A 13,427-nucleotide genomic window follows, 5' to 3' on the forward strand; every position below is an offset into this window, starting at 1 on the left:
TACTGATTTTTAGGGGACCCTATTCTCTCCCTAGTTATACTTTTGTCCTTAATGTATTTATAGAATCCCTTTGGATTCTCCTTAACCCTATTTGCCAAAGCAATCTCATGTCCCCTTTTTGCTCTCCTGATTTCTTTATGTGTACTCTTACTGCCTTTCCACTCTTCCAGGGATTCACTTGATCCCTGCTTATGCTTCCTTCTTATTCCTGACCAAAACCTCAATTTCTCTGGTCATCCAGTATCCCCTCCACCTCCCAGTCTTGTCTTTCACCCTAACAGGAATATACTGTCTATGGATTCTCGTTACCTAATTTTTGAAGGCCTCCCATATCCCAGCTGTCCTATTTACATGCGAACATCCACTTCCAATCAACTTTTGAAAGTTTATGCCTAATACCATCAAAATTCACCTTCCTCCAATTTAGAACTCCAACTTTTAAATCCAGTCTATCCTTTTCCATCACTATTTTAAAACCAGTGACAGAGTGTTCCAGGATTTTGACCCAAAAACAAATGAAGAAACAGTGATGTAGTTGCAAGTGAGGATGTGTGGGCTGGAGGGAAAATTTACGGTTGATGGTAGAAAAGATTTCTTTACACTGACCTTAGTACTCTACTTTGCTGTGAAGGGGACAACCTTACTATTCTACCAATTGCACTTCACCATCCACAGATGCTACCCTAAGGCCAGAGGCTGCAGTATAACTGCCCGTATAAAGCAGATTCATCTGAAGGCAATTATTGCACAGAATATTTCTAAGAAATATGCTTTTGGTACTTGCATTTTCATGCTGTAAAGTATTAACCCAACAAATATTCTAAAAGCCATTTTAATTCTTCTCTCCAGCACTTGAGCAATAGTGTTGGAATGGTAATAAGGCATCATTGTTTTCTACTGGTGCATTTTTCTGCCCTCAGTAGTAAGGTCCTATGCTACATCACAAAACCATTATTGTTCCTTCCTTCAGGTTCTGGTCTCAACATCTCTCTTTCAGCATTTTAAAAAAAAAGTCACAAAAACATGGAGAATCTCGTTCTTCCTCTCAACATCTGATCTCACCATCTTTCTTTCTGTATAATCTCTTGCAAACTGTAACTCTACACTGCAAAGTCTTGTCAACTGAACTCCAACAATTATCATGAAGTAGTTAAAGAACATACTCAGCAAGCAACAACACAAAAACAGTAGGATAGCTAACTGCAGGGAGAGATTACATGGCTTAGCATATGGCACACTATTTTTGTAGTTGTTGCATATTAATTGTAACTCATGCAACACCAATTCTGTCAACATACAAAAACAGTTCAGAAGATCTGTTAGCAAGTTAATACTTTGGCCCTTTTCAAAGGGTTTCACTCAATGAAACATCCAGCAAATACTCTTCACATGCAATTAAGATGCTGAGGTAGAAAACTTCACTTTGTGCACACAACCTTCCCCCAAGCCCTTGAGCACATTACCAAAGTGACACTTCAGAGCAGTACTCATAAAAGCTGCACGTGGCAATTAAATCAAGATTCTGCCTATTCCTGCCTTCTCCTCGTACCACAAAGATTATTTATTCATTCCTTCATTGACCAACTTCACTTAAAATAGGTTACCCGGTCATTATCTCTTTGTTGTTTATTGGAATGTGCTGGTTACAAATTAGCTGCTGCATTGTCAATATTATAAACATTCACTATACTTCAAATAGTATTTCATTGCCTATGAAGCTTATAATGTCTTGAGATTGTTAAAGGAATTGTACAACTTCAAATATAACTTTAAACAGCACATCCTAGTAAAAGCCATGACTCCTTGCTTACACTTCAATAATAAAAAATGCCAATATCAAATATTTTGATTGTACCATCTGTGTCTACAGTTGACTGAGGTTGCACTTTCATCTATGGCTTCAGTTTCATTCATTATCGTGGTATTTTTTTAAGGATAGATAAGATAATATAATTAACATCTATAATAATTAGTTTAACCATTTCAGGACTTGCAGCATAACGTTTTACAAAGATATACATGCCAAATAAAAGAAAAATGAAAACATTTCTTACTGGCGATATACTAAGCCAGTCAGCAAAACAAACTAATGCTAACAATCACATGTTCCTTAGTGAATGTATTTAATTTCAATTTATAGCTATATGGCATGTAAAAATTAACATTACGACTGTACCCCATATATACATTGAAGTAACGACTGCTATTATTTTAGTTGCTCTGTTACTTCAAGTGTCGGGATTCCTGAACTGATACCGCATGAGTCATATTGCTCGAAGTTTGGTGACTGAAAATCGATATTAACATACTTCTTTTAAAGACAATGCAGTATTCGGTTTATCCCGTTTACTCTTATAGGCTGAAAGCGCCTATGTGAAAAGCATATAGAACAAAACCGTTCCAAAAACTGCTCCCGTCCAAACGGATAAGACAGATGATATACACTATGGTCAGTACGTAAAAAAGTTCCATACTACTCACTGCTCCTTCGTTTCAGAAGTGATGCAAAAAAAACTTCTTTCTGCAAGTCGTGAAAAATATGCAACGGACTTATAGGTGTGAACATCGGGAGGTGCACACGTGAAGGATGGGACTCAAATCAAACCCCAACCCTCCCCCAAAAACAAAACCTCACACGATGAGCAACCGCTTTAAGAAAGTGCTGCAACATGTCAGACACAAATTGAGTTCGTGTTCCAAAAACAGATTGCTCTGCAACTAATCTCCACTTTCCAGACCACATTCAGATCAAGTCTCACCATCTGATTGACCAAGTTTACTCACCTCGAGCTGTCAAAAAGACAAGGGCGCAGCAGGGGAAAAAGAAGACACACTTCCACAGGCCCGAATCTGAAGACCCCCCCCCCCAACTCTCACTAACTCTCCAACTGAACCCCTTAAACTCTGATCTCGGAGAATCTTACAAGCACATGTAAAGAGTGTCTCAAATACAACAGACGGCGTAAGTTTGTCAGCTCTCCGTCCGGCGGAGCTGGAGCTGAATGAGGTTCTCTCACACACGACCCTCCTGCACCAACTCTACGGCCAGCGTCGCTGAAACTAGTCGCAATGCGCATGCGGTCTATCATATCGTGACCACGCCCCTCTCCACTGCTCCGACCACTGTGACCCCGCCTCCTCCTTCCAGTCACGCCCCAAACCCACTGACTCCGCCCCCTTCAACGGAGCCCGGCCAGCAACCCTTGGACCCCGCCCCACACGGCCAGGCCTCTGATTGGAGGAACGATTGGTGTATCATTTTCACCACCCAAAGACCCCGAGTCACATCCAGGGGTGCTTTTAGGTGGCACAATGGGCGAGGGGCTTAGTTATGATTTGAACTTAATAATATTTTGCATCATCTTTAGATGTGCGGGTTCGCCTGGTTAAGATTTAGTGAGGATGCAGTTTAGGGCTACGGAGTTAAAAATCACACAACACCCGGTTATAGTCCAGCAGAGTTAATTGGAAGCACTAGCTTTCGAAGCACTGCTCCTTCATCAAGTGGTTGTCAGGGCTGCGGAGATATTGAGTTAAGTCGGAAGTAGAGGGCTGGGAGGCGGATGAAGGAATGCCTTCAAAGCAAAACCTGAAAACCCGGGGCAGTGCGAATCCTACAGATGATAGGCTGGCTCTCTGCTGAGGGAAATTTGTTCCGTTCTGTGAAAAAGGCGAGAAATTTGACCTTCTCGAAGCGTGTACCTGAGGGTTGGTGTTCTTCTCAGTACGGGGTTTCCTACTACACATTTGATATCTCTATAAAATAAATAATCATTAAGTATCAGCCTGCAAAAAGCCTGCGCTGGTATTGTCCCATGCGCAAGTCCTAAGATGTACAGTACTTTAAAAAAAAATGGAAACGCGTTTTATTTCTCAGTGGAGAAATGTACTTGCCGCAAAAAACAAGGCAGAAGCATATGCAGCTATCTTCCACCTTGTCCAGTTCCTTGGATTTCTCAATATCATCGACACCAATCGTCAGACAATTTATTTAACTTCACGTGATAGCAAGAAACTATTGGCTGAAGATGTTGGATACAGCAGAAGCTGCAGGCCCTGACAGCAAACTGGAGGAACTACACCTTGTCTTCTACCTGGGCTGCCTCTCCAATTTCAAATAACCCCTCCCTCCCCCTCCCTCCCCCTCCCCTTCCACCCCACCCAGCCACCTACTGATTCATTCCTCCCATTGACAACCAGGTTATACCCTCTGCCTGTCTGCACCTCGCCCCACTCCACCACCCTGCCCCTCCTTTTATTTACAGCTCTCCCTACATCCACCCCCAATCCTGAAGAAAGGTTACACCTGAAATGTTGACTTCTCCACCTCCTGATGCTGCTTGGCTTGCTGTGTTCTCCAGCCTCCTGTCTACTTTGGATTCCAGCATCTGCATTTTTTTTGTCTCTGACAAAATTGCAGCAGTTAAGAGTCAGAGTCACGTGCTGACGATTTTTCCTCCAGTTGAACCAAACTGTTCCAGTACAGCTACACCGCTAGTGTTAACCTGACAGTGCTGAAAATTTCTTGGGGATGTCCTGTCCATTTAAAGCGGGACAAAATGTTTAGGAAGTCCAATTACTGTCCCAATAATCAATGCTTGATCATTAGCAAAGTTGTGGATGGTATCAACAGTGCTACCAGGCAGTGCTTCCATAGCAACTACCTGCTCACTGACATTAGTTTTGAAATCCATCAGGGCTTGTCTGCTTATGACCTCATTATAGCTTTGGTCTGAACATGGACAAACAGCTGAACTCAAGAGGTGAGGTCAGAGTGATGTACAATGAGGTACAATGTTCAATATCATTTGTGATTCCTCAGGTACTCAAGCTGTCCATGCCAATATGCATTAAATCTTGGGTCAATGAATGGCAAATAATATTCGCACCACAAAAGTACCAGATTATGGCCATATCTAATGAGAGGATCTAACCATCTTCACTTGATGTTCAATGGAATTACCACCACTGAACCCATTCAGCAGTCAGAGGCTGGGCATTCTGCAGCAAGTAACTCATCTACAGACACCCAAAAGCCTGTCCCAACATCTGCAAGACAGAAATATGGGATGGAATACTTCCCACTTGCATGGATGAGTGCAGCTACAACAATACCCAAAAGCTTGACACTATCCTGGACAAAGCAGTGTTTCATTAGCCTCCACTTCACCAGTTTAAAACATTCATTCCCAATACCAAATCACTGACAACAATATGCAAGATGCAATTCACCAAGGCGCCTTTGATAGCAGCATCCAAACACTCAACCTCTACCAACTGGAAGGACAAGGGCAGCTGATGTGTGGAAAAACCACTTCCTACTTGTACATTCCATCTATCCACACACCAATCCTGGGACTTCCTAATAAAACTCTGTATTATAGCTACATCAAATGGTCTGAAATGGTTCAAGATGGCTCACCACCACCTTCTTGAGAATATGTAGGGATGGGTAATTAATGCTGACAGAGATAGTGGCATTCCCCATCCTGCAAAATAATATATAAGGGGCAGGGAAAAATGGTGGCCTGGCATTCTAGATAGTAAGGAGGTTCTTTAAGCAAAATGTAATGTAAATCAATTTCTCAACTTGATGTGGGACTGACTCATTTTGATATACAAATCGCATTATTTTGAAGTATGTCACACACACCTTAGAAGTAAACATTTCATGAAAGAATGCTATTAATCTAACTGCTTAAATATTCAATTTGACGATTTTCTGAACTTCCATTCCTCCGTCAATTCCAGTTTGGTGTTATCGTCAAATTTGATGAATTGGCATTAAGCTTTTGAATTCATATCATGATTTAAATTAGAAAAATGTTGGCACAACACAAACTTTGTCATCACACACATCACTCCCCTCTTACACCAACATAACTTCTGACAAATACCTGTTGTTTCCCACCATTTATCAATTTTCTAACATCTTGAATATTAGAGTTTTGAACTTAACTGATGGAATTCTATCCAGAAAACGATTAAATGCTTGTTGCAAATCCATGTGTATCACATAAATATAAGATCTACTTTAATTGCCTTTTCTTTGAAACCTAGAGTGTTGATTAGCCAGGATCGTCTACGTCTGAATCCGTGATAATTGATTAGAATCAGGGTAATCGATATTTACACTTAATAATTACACCTATTATTTTACACTGAATTAAAAAGGAATTATCTAGTCTTGAGCTTCCTACACAAGCCTATTTCTAATTTACTGAGCCTACCCAGTGACTCCCCCTTAAACGTTGTTAGAAGTTTATAAATGTACCATCTATTCCTAAGAAAATATCTGTTTTGAGTTATTTTTACTGACCTAAGACTTCCATCTCATTTCTCAAAAGTTGTTTCTGGGAAGGGTCTATTACCCTTAATTTCGATTGTGGATACTGGTACAAAGTAGTTCACAGTGGCTGCAACAGAAGGTCATGCATTCAAATTGCACATCAGAGATTTGAGCAAAGATTCAGGCTGATATCCCATGCAATATGAAGGAATACTGCATTGTCATCTTTGAGTTAGAAGTTTAAACTGGAGGATCCATCGCCGTCTCAAGTGGAACTGAAATAATCTATGATATTATTTTGAAGAATATCAGGTGAACTCACCCAAATGTTCTGATTAATATTTTCACTCAGCTGAAGAAACAAAATTAATTGGAACAGATCATCTAGGAGTTCAATGGACACACAGATTGGCATGTTTCCTATATTAGATACACTTTTAAAGTTAAAGTACTTAAGCAATTTGAAAAGTTATGAGGGCAAGAAAAGAACTGAGTTATTGCAAGTTTGTCTTCTCTTATATGATATCTACTATCTTGTGTTCATTTTCTATGTCAACTCCATAGGAGTCTTTCATGGCTGTTGATTCCCATGTTCCTGCTGAAGTTCAGCAATACCATAGCATCTTGTCTCTCCAACACTGCGGCTGGGATACAGTCCATCTTCCGCAGCTACAACACCACTCCCTACCTTTTTGTCCGCCACATCGATGACTGCATTGATGCCACCACATGGAGGTTGAACAGTTCATCGACTACACAAACATTGTCCACCCCGACCTCAAGTTCACCTGCACCATCTCTGACATCTCCCTCCCCATCTCCATTTCTGGCAACTGACTCAACTGCTACAAACCCACCAACTCCCACAGCTACCTAGGCCACACCTTCTCCCACCCTGCCTCCTGCAAAACATTATCCCTTACTCCAAATTCCTCTGCCTCATCTGCTCCACCATAGAACATCCCAGATGGCCTCCTTCTTCAAGGACCACAATTTGCCCTCCAATGTATTCAAAAATGCCCTCCAGAACATCACCTCCACTTTCTGCACCTCTGCCCTTGAACACCACCCCTCCAACAAAGACAGAACCCCACGGTCCCCGCCTTCCACCCCACCAACCTCCAGATAAAACACATCATCCTCTGCCATTTCAGCCACTTTCAAACAGCCCCTACCACTACAGATATACTAGCTTTCCACAACTATCTGCATTCCACAGAGACCATTCCCTCTGCAACTCCCTTGTTAGGTCCACGCTCCCCACCAACCCACTCTCCATGCCTGGCACCTTCCCCTACCACCACAAGAAGTACACAACCTGCACCAACAACACCCTCCCTTCACGTCTGTCCAAGGCCCAAAGGATCCTTCCACATCCAACAGAGATTTATCTGTACTTCCACACACATCATCTACTGTGTCTGTTGCTCTCAATGTGGTCTCCACTACATTGGGGAGACAGGATGCCAACTTGTGGAACATTTCAGAGAACACCTCTGGGACACATGCACTAAACAACCATACCACCCTGTGACTGAACATTTCAATTCCCCCTCCCATTCCATCAAGGGCATATAAGTCCTTGGCCGCCTCCACCACCAAATTCTAGCCACCCGACGCTTGGAGGAAGAATCCCTCCTTGGGACCCTCCAACCACACAGGATCAATGTTGATTTTACCAGTTTCCTCATTTCCCTGCCCCACCTTATTCCACAAGTAACCCTCTAACTTGGCACTGCCCTTTTGAAATGTACTACCTGTCCATTTTTCTTCCCACCTATCCACACCACCCTCCTCTCTGATCTATCACCATCACCCACCCACCAATCTACCTATTGCATTCCCAGCTAGCTTCCCCCCAACCCCATTCCATTTATCTCTCAGCCTCCTTGCCCCCTCCCTCCCCATTCCTGATGAAAAGCTTATGCTCGAAACGTCAATTCTCCTGCTCCTCGGATGCTGCCTGACCAGCTGTGCTTCTCCAGCACCAGAGTTTGGGGTATCCAATCAAGGTGTCACTGCTTTTGAAATATAATGCTCCAGGAGGAAAAGAGTACAAGACTAATCTCTAAGCAGACTATGCTTGAATGATCAAAATATTAGGGAAGCATAGAGGAAAGTACTTTTTATAAACATTGAGCCCCATTCCCCCCATCTTTCCCACCAGGCCTCTTATTACTGGAAAGTGTTGATATATACCTTCATGGGATATGAGCCTCACTGGTTGGTCAATATTTATTGCACATCCCTAGTTGTCCTTGAGACAGTGGTCAGCTGCCTTCTTGAACTGCTGCAGCACAATAAAGCCAATGATTTGAATTCAAAATCTCGATGACAAGTTATAGATTCAGTTTTCTTATGTGGTCAGTGTAATGTTGATAACTCACCTGTATTCTTTGTAGGTTAGAGTGGTGGTGGAAAAGCACAGCAAGTCAAGCAGCATCCGAGGAGCAGGAAAATCAATGTTTCAGGCAGGAGCCCTTCACCACTCTAAGCTTGACTCTAATCTACAGCATCTGTGTTCCTCATTTTTGCCCTGTATTTTTTGAATCTTTACAAGGTGATTATGGAGGGCCCGTACAGTACAACCCATTTAGAATTGAGCTGTCTCCTTTACATTCTCATGTGTTCACAGGTAGGTACTGGTGTTCAACATTTGGTTAAGGGGAACACTAAATATTTTTCTCCAATTGAAACATAATCAACAAGGGATGGCACATTGGTTAGCACTGCAGCCTCACTGCACTAGAGACCTGGGTTCGATTCCAATCGCGGGCAACTGTGTGTGGAGTTTGCATATTCTCCCCGTGTCTGGGTGGGTTTCCTCCGGGTGCTGCGGTTCCCTCCCACAGTCCAAAGATGTGCAGATTACATGGGTCGACCATACTAAATTGCCCATTGTATCCAGGTTGTATGGGTTAGCCATGGGAAATGTAGGGATACATGGTGTGGGGTCTGGGTGGGATGCTCTTTGGAGGATCCGTGTGGACTTGATGGGCCAAATGGCCTGCTTCCAATTTATTGATGTAAAAATCCACTAGGATGAATGGTCAAAGTTTAAATGCAGATGTATATGTTTGATGTTTTAGTTGGAACGCATGATGCCCTCCCGTCTAATGACTGTGGAAATGAGCTTTAAGGAAGAAGCGTGTTCGGTGCAAGAACTAAAATAAATCTATAGTGACATAAAACATGCTTTGCTTTTGAAGAATTTACTATGTACCATAAACAGACAGTGACCAACGCAAATCTCCCCAAATGTTAAGAGGGCAAAGGAACTGACTCAATAGCTCATTGCGATCAGAACAATGTAGTAGTTCTGATGATAAACTGAAATCGCAAAATCACGTGGATTAAAATCAAGCTCAGAATAATCTTTAGTTGTTTTGTGTAAACGTTATATTTCCTGAATAACGGATGAATGCGATAGTGATCTGTCTACCTAAAACGTTCAGAATTCATCAAACGCCTCGCTGCGTTTTGGAATAAAAGCTCAGGTTGTTATTGACCTTTCGGGTTAATTAATAGTTGACTTTAAAAACTGCACTAACTACAACCGGTTGTAACCTATTTAGTCTCGATTTTAGGAAACTCTCGCCAAATACTTTCAAATATGATCAAGAATTAAAACGAAAGTCGAAAATGAAATTCACATTAGCCACGAGGGGAAATATTTGTTCAACGTAGTGGTCTGGAAGTCTCAGCATTTTTGCAAGTTCGACACATTGGAAATTATTTGCATGTTTTCCCCAAGGCACGTTCACTTTCAGAAAAAGTAGTTTCGTCCTATTTTGCGTCCGCAAGAATTGTTGAACGTGTTTCAGAAACTAACCAAAAAAGTAACGCGCGCCTAGGCAGCCGCAATATTGGGACACAGAACAAAATACCCATTAAAGATAGTTGCAGAAAGAATCAATCGCATAGCGCATTGTTCTTTAAAAAAAACAAAATGTGTTGTCTGAAGTAATAGGAACCGTCATCTAAAATTAAATTTCGAACGATACAATTTTCCCAACTTGCTACTCAAGTGGTTGGGTTAAACAAAATTATAAACGTGGTTTGTGTTACATCTTCCTAAGTTATTAGTAACAGTATTAATGTCAATGTTAAATTGGAATATATAGAAAGTCAAAACCATAATGAAAACCAAAACATATAAACTCTTCATTATGATGTAAGAAACAAATGTCCCGACTTAACTGTCACTATTAGTATTTTTTTAAAGTATGAATTACCTATAAACAGTTGTGAAATCCAGGTTCCGATTGCGGCTTTTGAATCTATATTTATGTTTCACATTTTAGACAGCTCAGCTCTTTATAGAGAGCTGTGAGGGGAAAAACACACCCCACAATTGATGTCACTTCGTGGTTTGGACAAATCAATGCAATCAAACAACATCGCACCGAATTGTTAAGATACGCGGCTGTGGGTGGGGCGGGAGATATTTGAAAGAGCCTGTTGCATTGTACAAGTATTTGGCTGCCATCTGGTGGAAAACAAACTCAATTACTGCGCGGTCGCCATCCACTGGTGCGCACAGAAGGAAGTCGCTGTTTTTAAGACCATCAGCCGAATTTTGTTTGTGTTCCTGATGAAGCTATGCGACAACTGGCGCGCAGAAAACCAATAGATTCAGAATTTAACTACAGGCTCTGTTGATTTTCTTCAGCACTTCTGTTTCTCATTTGTAATTTATCCAAACTCACCTCCCCATTAGACAAATGCTAATCGCTTGAAGTGTACTTGCCTTTTAAAAGTTAAACCTCTAATATGTGATCAATTTCAATATTAAGAAGTATTATATTTCTTGTTTTATGGCACTATGTAACGACCATATTTGGAGAAAAGGGGATAATTATTGTTAGTTGAAACTTTATTGCTGGAACAGCACAGCAGGTCAGGCAGCATCCAGGGAACAGGAGATTCGACGTTTCGGGCACCTGCAGACCTCACTTTCTCCTCGATAATTATTGTTAAGCAGCCGTTAGTTAAAACGTAAAGATAGATATTACCGTTGTATAGTATTGTTAATTAACATTTTATTAAAATTCATAACCTAATTAATTGTGAAATTAATTGTGAAGTAATTCCACAACACTGAAAAGCATTAGGTTATGACATTCGTACAATGATAAAGGTTTTTCTTTACAACGATACTGTGCCTTTAATCTTGGGGTTTAAATTCATAGTTCTTTGAAAGTGGAGTCACAGGTAGACAGGGTAATGAAGGCATTTGGTATGCTTGCCTTTATTGTTCAGAACATTGAGTGTAGGAGTTGAGAGGTCATGTTGCAGCTGTACAGAACATTGTTTAGATCACTTTTGGAATACTGCTTTCACTTCTGGTCTCCCTGCTGGAAGAAAGATGTTGTGAAACTTGAAAAGGTTCAGAAAAGATGTACAAGAGTGTTGCCAAGCTTGGAGGGTTTGAGCTATTGGGAGACGCTAAATAGGCTGGGGATGTTTTCACTGGAGCATCGGAGTGTGATGGGTGACCTTATAGAGGTTTATAATATCATCAGGGGCATGGATAGGGTGATTAGACAAGGTGTTTTTCCCAGTCAAAAAAGTGTGGTGCTGGAAAAGCACAGCAGGTCAGGCAGCATCAGCGGAACAGGAGAGTCGATGTTTTGGACATAAGCCCTTCATCACCTCTGATGAAATACTTATGACCAAAACGTCGACTCTCCTGCTCCTTGGATGCCATCTAACCTGCTGAGATTTTCCAGCGCCACACTTTTTGACTCTGATCTGCAGTCTTCACTTTCTTCTCAAGATGTTTTTCCCAGGTGAAGGGAGTCCAAAACTAGAGGGCATAAGTTTAAGGTGAGAGGGGAAAAGATTGCATGGATAGGATAAATAGACAAAGTCTTTTCCCTGGGATCGGGGAGTCCAGAACTAGAGGGCATAGGATTAGGGTGAGAGGGGAAAGATATAAAAGAGACCTAAGGGGCAACTTTTTCACGCAGAGGGTGGTAAGTGTATGGAATGAGCTGCCAGAGGAAGTGGTGGAGACTGGTACAATTGCAACAATTAAGAGGCATTTGGATGGGTATATGAATAGGAAGGGTTTGGAGGGATATGGGCCTGGTGCTGGCAGGTGGGATTAGTTTGGGTTTGGGATACCTGGTCGGCATGGACGGGTTGGACCGAAGGGTCTGTTTCCATGTTGTACATCTCTATGACTCTATCTAAAAGGGACTGAAGGGGCAACGTTTTCACGCAGAGGGTGGTGCCCATGTGGAATGAACTGCAAGAGGAGGTGGTAGAGGCTGGTACAATTACAATATTTAAAAGGCATCTGGATGGGTATATAAAAGGAAGGGTTTAGAGGGATATTGGCCAAATGCTGGCAAATGGGACTAGGTAATTTAGGATATCTGGTCAGCATGGACAAGTTGGACCAAAGCATCTGTTTCCATATTCTACATCCCTATGACTCTATCTCAATCAGTCAATCATGTTTGATGGAGACCTGGTTTATTTTAAGATAAGGGAAAAGTGAAAGCAACAATATTTCAATTTTTGAATGCGTGAGGAATAGAATGATGCATGTATTTGGTACTGAAATCATTTTTCATCGTTCTGACGCCGTACAAGTACTCACAGAGGAAGATTTGATAAAGTCACTGTACTGTGAAACAGTATACTTCCTCTTAAACTAAAAACCTTGCAATTATATACTATGTCATCTTTAATGTTAGAGAGAAGTAAAGATAAAAATATTGCACAAGCAAATGTTTGCTCAGGTAAGTAAGTTTTAAAGAGGGTGGGGACGTAAAGCATAGTGTGGCTTCCAATCGTGAAATGATCTGGAGAGTACAAAGCCTGAGCAACAGAACACATCACACTATTTTTCCTTCATGAAATGTTAGCATTCCTCGCTAGGCCAGCATTTATTCCTCATTCCTAATTGCCATTGAGAACTGGTGATAAGCTGCCTTCTTGAAGTCTGCAGATCTTCATGGAAGTAGGTAAACCCACAGTGGTAAGGAAGGAGTTCCAAAATTTTAACCCAGCCACAGGGAAGGAATGGCGATATGGTTCAAAGTCAGAATTGAGTGTGGTTTAGATGGAAACTTGAAGAGGTAAAGGAAACTGTCAGCAATGAAGCAACACTTGCTTAGCAATAACG

The 13,427-nt window shown here is 41.5% G+C and overlaps 1 protein-coding gene across 3 annotated transcripts in view; it reads right to left on the reverse strand.

Moving 5' to 3' along the window:
- Nucleotides 1-10,618, reverse strand: part of tgfbr3 (transforming growth factor, beta receptor III) — a 181,546-nt gene extending 170,928 nt beyond the window's left edge. For 2 of the 3 annotated variants that reach the window (XM_043698780.1, XM_043698778.1), the window contains exon 1: nt 2,785-3,055. The gene's annotated coding sequence lies outside the window, so the exon portion shown is untranslated. Of the gene's footprint in view, nt 1-2,784; nt 3,056-10,524 lie in introns of those variants that run through there. The other variant, XM_043698779.1, reaches the window with a different exon arrangement.
- Nucleotides 10,619-13,427: the final 2,809 nt, after the last annotated feature.

The sequence above is a fragment of the Chiloscyllium plagiosum genome, chromosome 11 (genome assembly GCF_004010195.1).
Source record: "Chiloscyllium plagiosum isolate BGI_BamShark_2017 chromosome 11, ASM401019v2, whole genome shotgun sequence".
Lineage (NCBI taxonomy): Eukaryota > Metazoa > Chordata > Chondrichthyes > Orectolobiformes > Hemiscylliidae > Chiloscyllium > Chiloscyllium plagiosum.